The sequence below is a fragment of the Pinus tabuliformis genome, chromosome 1_1 (assembly GCF_031772625.1).
Source record: "Pinus tabuliformis cultivar Carrire ecotype Pingquan chromosome 1_1, CPIR1, whole genome shotgun sequence".
Lineage (NCBI taxonomy): Eukaryota > Viridiplantae > Streptophyta > Pinopsida > Pinales > Pinaceae > Pinus > Pinus tabuliformis.
Window position 1 is genome coordinate 490,102,448 of NC_142297.1, and position 11,611 is coordinate 490,114,058.

The following is an 11,611-nucleotide window of genomic DNA, read 5'->3' on the forward strand; positions in this document are numbered from 1 at the left end:
AAAAATGACTAACATTGAACTACAAACTAGCTAACTGAAATGAGGTCCTAAGCTTCTTGTTTATACAAATTGAGGACCCCAATAGTCCTCCTAAACTTTAGGGACTTGGCTGCCAACACTTGCAGTTAATAGCAGTCCTACTTGACTTGCTCGGCTGCCCCTTGTGCTCCGAGTTTTTTTGATGGATAATTCAAGGTAAGGCCTCATAAATGAAGGGGACACCTTCCTACAAATCCTCTCCCTTGTTCTTCCACGAATTTGGCTACCAAGTGCTCATTTAAACCATTGATTTTATCTCAAAATTAACCAAAAATCTGCATAAAGCACACATTAGACTTGTTGGCATAATGACTAACCCAATTCACTCTATTAGCATAAATATAATAAAAAACATGCAATAAAATAATGGGAATGGTGGATTAAGTCGAATTAGGAGGCTGAATGAGCCCATATAATTACTCATTTCTGGGGCTCATCACTTCCGTCTCCAACCTTTGAACATTGGGGTCCTCATGTAAGCTACTCAGGATCTAAAATGACTGCTCAAACAACTACTTGTAGTCTGCTACTGCACTGTCCATCGTCACTACTGCTTCTGTGACAGCGGTCGCCTACTTTTCCTTCACTTCTGGTGGAGTTGAAGGCTGGGCCCTCAATTGTAACTTTGTAATCTACAGGTTCAACTCTAATTGAACCCGCATTATCTTAGTCCAAGTGTCAAGCACCCCTATGGCCAACTTGCAGATGCATACCTTGACTAGCTCATCTTCGAGAATGGCCAAATTTGGTACCATTCTCCATGCCTCCTCAATGACTTGCAAAATATGCTTTCTCTTATTGGTCACCTCGGTCTCAGCTATGATGTCAACATTTCTCTGTAGGGCTATCTACTCGTTATTGACCCACTGTTTGCTGATCACCTAGAGGGTGTGGTGCTCTCGGGCCCTCAGTTCTACACATAGTCCATCCTGTAAGAGGTGGAGTGCTTCACACGGGAGCACTTCCAGGTTCAGCCCTACTCCCTTCAGGGTGCTAACAGTGGGCTTTTCAACCTCCTTCTCTGTGGTTAGCGCTCCATCTGGCAACACTAATACATTGGATGTCTTCATGTGCAGCATATCAACAGCCTCTGAAGTGCCGATAGCCAGGCTGGTAGACATTGTACCAGCCTGCGATGCACGGGTCTGCAACTCCTGCAACCGTGTCTTGATGGCCCCTAAGATGATTTTTTGCTGCTGTTCAAACTACTGTAGGGCCTCCATGGCGACGTCCCTCACTGTGTCACTGATATCATGTAAATGGCCCTCTCTTAGTGTGATCGGGTACAGTGAGCTCTTGGTCACCTTTGATTTCTTCCTGGTCCCTCCTTTCTCTAGCTCTCTTGGGTGCTTGATGTGGTTGGACATGTCCTGAGTGTCAGTGCCATGCTGTTCATCTGTTTCCTCCTTGGTCTCAGGTGAAGGCAACCTCGCGCCTTTGTCAGAGCCTCGCTCTGTCCCTCCTGTCTGCTTCACGGCATCATGCTCTGCTTGAACCTTATCAACGGCTTCCTTTTTCCTCTTCTTGGCCATCTGTGTCATCTTAAGCTTGACCTCCTCCTTTTTCTTCTGTGCGGTGGACTTGCTTCCTCCCATTGCCAAATCTATTGTAGGGCACCACTCTGTCGGCCATTGATTAAGCACTGCATCAATGGCATCATCCGTTGCCAAATACGACAATTTATGCCATTTCTACCTAGGGTCCTTCCGCGCCCTAATGGATTCTCAATGGAATTTAGCCTTGAATTTGGTGTAGCCTTGCAGGTTGGCATACAAAGTAGGAAAAAATCATGGCTTGTGATTGATGGCCATCCGAATATTCATTTCCATCAAGATCCAAAAGATCTTGCTATCCTTGACTTGCTACACATCCTTGGTTGCCCATAGCAAAGCATACTTCACTACTTTACGGAGGTGTGGCATGACTGGAGGGAACTGGTTGTCCTCTGGAAGCTCCCACACTACCAGCGCAATTGACAGTAAGAGCCACGTGTAGTGGAACGTCTTGCTGAACTCTTGTGCTTCGTGGTAGTTTGCCAGGAACTCTCTGTGAAGGTAGTTTGACGAGTTGAACTGGACTCCTTCAATGCACTATGCTACGAGTGTGACGACAAGTGTCGGAACCTCATCAGTGCGACACTACCTCATTACCTTCCTCGCTAATATCTACATTGCTACCTTCACAGCGGGGTCGCATATACTAGATATAGCGTATCTGTGCGGCTTATTCACCAGTTTAAATTTCTCTTTCATTGACTCTGCGAGAGCCTTCTCACCATTTTTTCCACCAAAGATCATGGCTGGATTCTCTCCCATATATGGCAATCAAGTGATCAAGTGAATCAACCTATTAATGAGGGGTATCGGCTCCTCTGGTTCTAAGTTTATGGCTTTCCCCTTTTCCTACGCAGTAGGCTTTAGTGGGTTTCTTCTTGGCAATGCGTGCATGGATATGGCAAGCTTCTTTTCCTTCTTATCCTTCACGGTTTCCTTGGTTGGGGTCGGCTTCAGTCTCGACGTCCTTGACAATTTAGGGACTTCACCGAGCACCTCGGCCACTTTTGGAGCAGCTGCTTCTGCCTCTATTTCCATTTCCTGTGCCACCTCCTCTACTACTTGCTCAGTGTTTATAATTTCTACTGGTGCTGACATAACACTTTCTAGCAGTGCTCACATTATCTCTGGAAAGTTTCCAAATTTAGGAGTCTCCTTGAAAGTCTCGAAGAATTTTTGGTTCATGGGTGCCTGAGAGCTCAAAAACACAATTCTGAAAATGCGAAGTGTTTTTCACTGAATAACCACTTGTAGTTTATAGGGCATTTTGAATTCGGTTCATTAATTCTGGATTGGCAACATATTTTCAAGGATTTGAGCCATAAATTTCATCTTAAATGCTGGATGCCCACACCATTTGGCTGCATTTCAACCATCAAATCATGAAACGTGGCCTTAACAGTCACTTTCCAGCCAACCTGTGCAATTTCTTCCTGGGTAGCGCAACTCCCTCCACGTTGCCGCGGACCCTGTGACACTTCCTTGCTTCGTACCATCCTCCAATCACTCAGCTCCCCAACCCGTGCAGTGTAGTTTATAGTCTCACCCCTCCTTTCAGCTGCCTAGAGCGCTAAGACTGTGCTACCTTCATCTAGTCACATGGTTAGACCACCAGAGTATGGCTTTAATCGACTTCCATTAACCTTTTCTGGGAAGGGATCTCCATTCAATTTGACCAGCTGTACCGCTCCTCCGTCTGTAATCTCCTTGATGACATAAGGCCCTAACCAGTGCATCTTGAACTTTCCTAGAAACTTATCAAATTTATTGTCATGTAACAAAACCAGGTCATTTACCTTAAAGGTGCGCAACTTAATATGTTGATCATGCCATGCCTTTTTGCGCTGCTTTCGGACTTGTTGGTGAAATCTAGCTAGAAATCTCTCTTCCTCAAGCTCATTTAGTTGTGTGAGCCTTTCCTCCAGGGCTCTGTGATCCGTCATACCTGTTAGCACTACTATGCACAGGCTAGGCAAAATATATTCCATAGGCATTACCACTTCAACACCATAGACAAGGTTAAAAGGGGTTTGTCCAGTCAACTTCTTGCATGTCATTTGATAAGCCCATATTACTGCAAGTATGCACAGGTCCCAATCACTTCGTTGAGCATTGCAAACCTTGGTCAATACGTTCTCCAGCACTTTATTGAATGCTTCCACTATCACATTAGCTTGTGGGTGATAAGGCGTGCTCTTTTGGTGATATACTTGAAATTCCTCCATTAGCACACTGATCATCTCATTCAGAAAGTGCATACTGCGATCACTCATCAGGATCTTTAGATATCCAAATCACGTTAGTACATGCTCAAAGGGGAACTTTATAACAGTCGCATTCGTGCAATCCTTCACAGGCTGTGTCTCTTCCCACCTAGTCAAATACTCCGTTGCGGTGATAATGTACCTCGCTCGTGCCTTTCCTTGGGGCTAAATGGGTCCCACAAAATCTATTGCCCATTTTTCAAAGGGCTACAACATCATTTGAGGATTCAAAGGCATCTCATCCCTTCGCGATGGCCTGACAGTACTTTGACATACATCGCAGGCCTTACAATACACTTTTGAGTCCTGATGGAGGGTTGGCCACCACAACCCTGTGCGTGGAATCTTCTGCGCGATCACTCTCCCTGCATAATGTCCTCCCGTGGTGCCCCCATGAGTGTCCATGAGGATGCTACTTCTTTCAAACTCGGGTACATATCTGTTACAAATCCATTTGGGCACATCACTCCCATCATCTAGATCAGTGTTTTAGGGCTCACCAAACCCTAATTTTAGTTGCTACATGCCCTAAACAAGTTAACCTATTGAATCCATCCTTCCTAGACAGTTTCATGGCCTGAAGACATCGTGAAATGACTCCTTGAAGGACCAGTGCAGGTAGGCCCATGTAAGGATGCTCTGTAGTGCACTTAGGCCCACTTTGACCTGCATTGGGCAAGATTGAGCGAAATTTACGTAGGGTTCTGGAAATATTCCATGGTTCTAGATCATTATAGAAGGATCCCACCTCTTATCAATTCCGATGAGCTTGAAATTGGATAGGCTAAGGATCCATTAACCTCCTATCCTCTCATCCCTTTGTTGGGTTCCAAAAATGGCACTCATTACCATACATTTTTCACCTATGCTTCCATTATTTCGCTCACTATTCATCACCTTGTCACTCCATTTTCCCTACTATTCACCATTAATGGGTCTCATTTATATTTTCCAAATATTGTTTATTTTTAAGCATTTTTGAGAGAAATTCTTGATTAAATATTAGAAAATAATATATTTTACTTTATATATGGAAAGTGGGTTGTTTTGGTGACATGTGTAGGTTCCAAGGAAGCTTCCAAGACACCTTTATGTGGCCTTGAATGATCAAATTCGAATTTGATAAGATAAACCTCATGGAAAAGATCATGGAGAAGATCATGGACCTCATGGAGGAAACCATGGAGGATAGGGTTATGTGTCTAGATGGTTGAGAAATGTATGGAACTAAAAGAGAGATTAATGGATCATCATTATGAGTTTGTTATCTCCTCTCATTGTATAAATAGGAGTACCTCCTCCATTCCAAAAGGAGGACTCTTAGAGCATTGTATCCAATTGATGATGGAATAGAATAAGGCTTCATTTTTCATATCTTTCCATTATGTAGTTTTAGACATAAATTGTGTGAATGTAGGATATGAATTTATGTAGTTTTAGATATAAGTTTTCTTAATGTAGTATATGGAATAATTTGTCTTGTTCTTAAGAGAATTGAGCTCACTCTAAAAGGATGAGAGAAACATGTTATTTCATATTAGATCTTATTTCATTTAATTGCTTAGATGTTTGAGGATTTGATTTGTTTATGATTGATGAATGAGTTTTAAATTAGAATCTTATCAGCATATGAGAGAACAACTAAGAGTCTAAGTTAGACTCTCTCTCTATTTGATTTGTATGATAATTAAAATTCATTCTTTTGCTTTTATGTTTCAAGTATCATATGAGGAGATACCAAGAGTCTAAGTTAGGCTCTCTCTCCATTGATTTATATGGTAATTGAAATTCATTCTTTTATGCTTTTAAGTTTTAAGTTATTTCATTTCTTATGTTTATGGATGAATCTTAGTTTAGTTTGGATTAATACATGAGAGGACAATCAAGAGACTAAGTTAGTCTTTCTCTCTCTTTGAATCTGAACAACAATTAAAGTTCATTCTCTTGTCTTTATTTCAAGTTTCTAGTTTTATGAATGATTTCTCTATGATACTGTAGGGAAGGACAACCAGGACCTCCTTAGTTAGGAGCCTCTTCCCTTGCATATTGTATTGAATCTTAAATAATTTCATTAGACATAGAGTTAGTTGCCTACTCTTGCATATATTTTGCTGGCACCATCACAAGCTTACGAGTTTCCCTGGTTGATAATTTAATGCAGCAATTTAAGCCCAATAAATTGCCCAACATTTTGGCGTCGTTGCCAGGGATGGTGCTAAGGGATTAGGCATTAGAAATTTAATTTAGTACTAGTATTTTTCTTTAGACAAAATAACTTGTGAGACCTGGTGACAGCAGGATCTTCACAAAGAAGTTTAAGTTTGAGTTTTCTGATGTTTTAGTATGTAGCTAGTTTTAAATTTAGTCCTTTTTAAAACCCCCCTGCATGAATAAAAACGAATCAAGCGATTAGTATGCTCTCTTCCTACGCTTCGTGCGATCAGGAAGATCAGAAAATCTATTGATTTTGTTCAAATAAAAATACTCTTGCTGGAGAATTAATTTGCAAAAAGACAATAGAGAATTTTGTGAATAAAAAAAAAAATCTTAAAATTTTTTTAGATGACATTTAGTTTTTTTTAGACTTAATAAAAAATTTTGTTTTTACTTTTAGATTAAAAAAAATAATAATAAATAAAATAAAATTCCACAAAATAATAATAATATATGTATGAAATATACACATATCTCATACATAAAAAAAATAATAACCATTTCTTTTGTTTTTTTTAGATATTAAAAAAAAAAAAAGCAGTAACACATTAAATAACAACAACCATAAATAAAAAATAAAAAAATCGATTACGAGAATCATTAGTTTGTGTTTCTGAGGAAGTGCACATCAGATCTATGGTGCCTTGAATATCTTGTGAACTTGCAGCTTGAGCCCCTACAGCAAGCAATTAGATAATTAAAAAATGCGCAAAGCAGGGCTACTACTATGGGTTCTGGCATCAAGCGAAGAACATGCAATCCAGCCATAGCACAAGCCCTCTCAACACGAGTTCGCTGGAAACTGGTTAAAGGAATCAGGCATTGTTAATACAACGCACACCTCCAGAATTTGTCAACGCTGCAATAAAGGGGCGCACACCACTATCCAAAGTTTAACCATAAATGGCAATTTCTTGCTCTTGTGAACAACAGGATCGATGTCCATCCTGCCAATTAGTCTTTTCACATTCAAAATTGCATTTCCTGAAAGCAATTCCTTCTCTTCGTTGGGCGTTTCTGCACTTATTCCACTCAAAGGGCTATCACCCATGAAGAGAACATAAGAGGGCATCATTTTAAGTCCTCGGGGGTTTTGTAGAAGCTCGATCTTTGAAATCCTTCCACAAGGCCAACAGTGATTCCAATAGCCGTTTCCACGAAGGGGATAGGATGTTCAACATCATCACTAACCGCTTTATTGTCGGAAGCTACAGTATACCCTGTCTCTGCCTTGGTCATTTTTGCACCAAAACCTTAACCCTTAATTCCGCATTAAATAGTGAAAAACAATCGATTTTTTTTTAAGGGATGTTAATGCAAAGGCTAACTGGAGGTGGACGCATGAGAATAAAACAAAAACAGAAAACTTATTTCAAGAAGGCAACTTTCTTCGCCTGCTGTTGGTGCTAGGTAGACTCGAGTCAGTCCCTCTCGACTCCACTGTACAGGCTTCTGCGAAACTCCTCTCGGAATCCTTTCAAAATTGATAAAAGTCCCAAATGCACGTTGGCTAGGGTTGGTCGATCAGCCAGCCAGCCATGGATTCATGGTTTCAGGTAGCCCGGGATTTTGCAAAGGAAGCAGCCAAGAAGTCTCAGGAAATCGCGAAGGAGGCTGCCAAGTTGTCGCAGGAAATCGCCGTGGAGACTGCCAAGAAATCAAAGGAGATCGCCGTCGAGGCCACCAAGAAAGCCGATCAAATCAAGATCGAGGCCTCCAAGCGCGCGGATCAGCTTAAGTCCCTCGCCGGGGATATTTCTCCTTCCATCACCAAGAAATCCGTCTCCTCACGTTCAGCCACCCCTGAGGATCTCGAAAAATATGGCGTCACGGATGATGCTCCTGGTCAGCAGAGTGCAATAGCGAGCATTGAAGCACAGATGGGAGTGATTTATTATATTCTAAGAAATCATTTTACAAGCTCGCCACGAGCTTCATCAATGAGGTATACAATGCTCAACAAAAAAAAATCTTCCACAGGGCTGCCATCCTTTTTGTTCTGCATATATTTTGGTTTGTTTTATATTTTTAGGTTTATTTTGTTTTTATTTAATTTGTTATGATTCTGCTTTAATAGGTTAATATATTAATTATATTAATATATTGATATAATAATTTTAATTATAATTTGTTGTAAATATTTGTTAGTTATATTATTAATTAATGATTGTTATTAATATATTAATATATTAATTGTATTAATTATATTAATATCTTTTATAATTGCATTATAAAATATATTAACGTTGTTATTATAATTAATATATTGATATATTAAATGTATTAATATATTAATTTATTATTATATTTGTATTTTGTTGTGTGATTTGTTTTTTTATTTTGTATATATTTTGATTGATTACATTTGATATATTTAGTTAATATTTGATTTGTATTAATATCTATATATATGATTGTAATAATATATTAATTATATTAATATATTAATATGATTGAATTAATTATATTAATATAGTAATTTAATATATTAATATGATTGTATTAACTATATTAATATATTATGATCATATATTATCTTCTGTTATCAAGTTTCAAAAAAAAAAAAAAATAAATAAATAATAATAAAAAAAAAATATTGTTGTTTAGAAGGATTGGCATGTGCTGGCATAAAACGAAATTTTGGGAGCATGAAAATTGAGAGAATCAGGGGAATTACAAGAACAGGATGAAAAACTTTGGAGGCACGAAAATTGAGAAAATCATGAGAACAAGATAAAAAAATAATAATAATAAAAAATAAAAATAAAAAAAACACAAACAAACAAACACACTTTTCACAAAATTCACGCAGACTTGAAAATAAAGAATGGAACATTTGGAAGCATAATTTAAAAGAACATTTGGTGGATTATTTAAATGCTGACTAACTTGTTTAGAGTTGGCAAATTGATATTGTTGTATGCTTTTATAACATACTAATCTGCAGGACACAACAAATCTATGATGCCAAACTTTTCACCATGCACAGAAGTCAGCTGACACAAACCGGGAGTATTACTCTTCAAGGTTAATTTCACAAATGGATTGATATTAATATCATGATTAAGTCAACTTTAACACTTTGTCTGTCCTTAATTTGTTTTATTTGGTATGAAATTTTTGCGTAAGAATCATGAAGCAACTGGCCATTTCTTCATGAGCACACTTATGTTTTCTTTGTACCAAGTTTTTACAGGTTACATGATAACCAAGTATTCACTAAGGAGATTACATTGTGCGCACAATTGGTCTTCAAATGACTAATGTCATGAAACATTCTAAAGACAAATCCATGTCCAGAACCATTATTTTGCACTCCCATTTTGCAAAAGATTTTCCACCCATTGTCCATGTCCATAAAGCATACAATCTCCATATCCATTTTTCACAGCAAGAGTTCTTATTTCATACACCATGCATTTCATTACATCCATTCCTTACAAGTTTATTTCCATTTTCCATGTCATTACCATTCCCCTTCATTTCCGCAATAAAACTTTGCTTGAGTCAAAGTCCTAGAGTCTAAGTATCATTGAAAAAAACACCTAGAGGCTTGCATGCCTTAATTGCAAGTACTCTTGCCAATGAACAATGGGAGTCCATTAATATCCCTTGTTCGTTGGATCTTGTAGGTGACTCGACCACGACAAATTTATTCGTACCTACAAAGATGTGTTAGGCATCCTGACTCCCATTGGAATCAATGGTGGGAGCTCTTGTGTTGGCTAGGGGCATTCATTAACGGCCACTAAGTCAACAACTTCTTACTATGTTCGACATCGACACATTTAATCACATAGTAAGATTTGTGCCATCGAGCGTTGAAGACTTGAAGACCCATATTTTGTAGCAGATGAAGCCAATTTCTTTTCATTGTTTTTCAGTTTGCCATCACTTGAGGACAAGTCAATCAATAAGGCTGGGAGGGAAATGTAACTTATATATTTTATATACCTTCCAAGCCTTATAGATTTTCAGCCATATTCAGCAGACTCATCATATTCATCATCCAGCAGCAGATACAACTTTCAGCCATGTTCAACAGACTCCTCAGATTCATCATCTAGTAGCAGAGGATCCAACAGCCGATACGACAACACAGACCCATCTTTCATCCACAACTTGAAGAAGCAGATTCAGATCAGAATTGTGGCAGCTGAACATGCATGATTCATCCACTTCCTTAGGTAAGTAAGGTATGATGTTTTCTAACCTTTAATCTTGAAATTCTTTTTAGATGCTAAAATGATGATATTTGGAAAATATTCCACTATTTCACTATTTCCTTTCTCATTTAAAATTTCCAAAAACCATCAGTTGGGGAGGGGGGAATTTCACGCTTCATTCTTTTTCCTCATTCATATTACATCTTAACCCACATAGTCTTCCCACAATAAAAACTACTACAAAATGATGAGCATATGATTGATCTCAACAAAGTAAATAATGATTGTAAACACAAGAACCAATCATTAAAAAGAGATCAAAGTAAATAATGATTGTAACACAAGAACCAATCATTAAGAAGAGATCAAAGTAAATAATGATTGTAACACAAGAACCAATCATTAAAATATGTCAATGCTTTGCAAACAAATAAAAGTTATCCAAAGATGTGCAAAGTTAAAAGGAATTCCATGATTGAAAGATTTTTGTTACACAAGAACCAAGCATCTTGTAAAAAGAAGCTCATTTAAGAATCAAATCAAATAAATCATTGTAGTAGCTTGCATGAGGACATGCAAGAACTTCAGTTGGGGAGTATGTTGGGCTCCAAAAATGGCACTCATTACCATACATTTTTCACCTATGCTTCCATTATTTCGCTCACTATTCATCACCTTGTCACTCCATTTTCCCTACTATTCACCATTAATGGGTCTCATTTATATTTTCCAAATATTGTTTATTTTTAAGCATTTTTGAGAGAAATTCTTGATTAAATATTAGAAAATAATATATTTTACTTTATATATGGAAAGTGGGTTGTTTTGGTGACATGTGTAGGTTCCAAGGAAGCTTCCAAGACACCTTTATGTGGCCTTGAATGATCAAATTCGAATTTGATAAGATAAACCTCATGGAAAAGATCATGGAGAAGATCATGGACCTCATGGAGGAAATCATGGAGGATAGGGTTATGTGTCTAGATGGTTGAGAAATGTATGGAACTAAAAGAGAGATTAATGGATCATCATTATGAGTTTGTTATCTCCTCTCATTGTATAAATAGGAGTACCTCCTCCATTCCAAAAGGAGGACTCTTAGAGCATTGTATCCAATTGATGATGGAATAGAATAAGGCTTCATTTTTCATATCTTTCCATTATGTAGTTTTAGATATAAATTGTGTGAATGTAGGATATGAATTTATGTAGTTTTAGATATAAGTTTTCTTAATGTAGTATATGGAATAATTTGTCTTGTTCTTAAGAGAATTGAGCTCACTCTAAAAGGATGAGAGAAACATGTTATTTCATATTAGATCTTATTTCATTTAATTGCTTAGATGTTTGAGGATTTGATTTGTTTATGATTGAT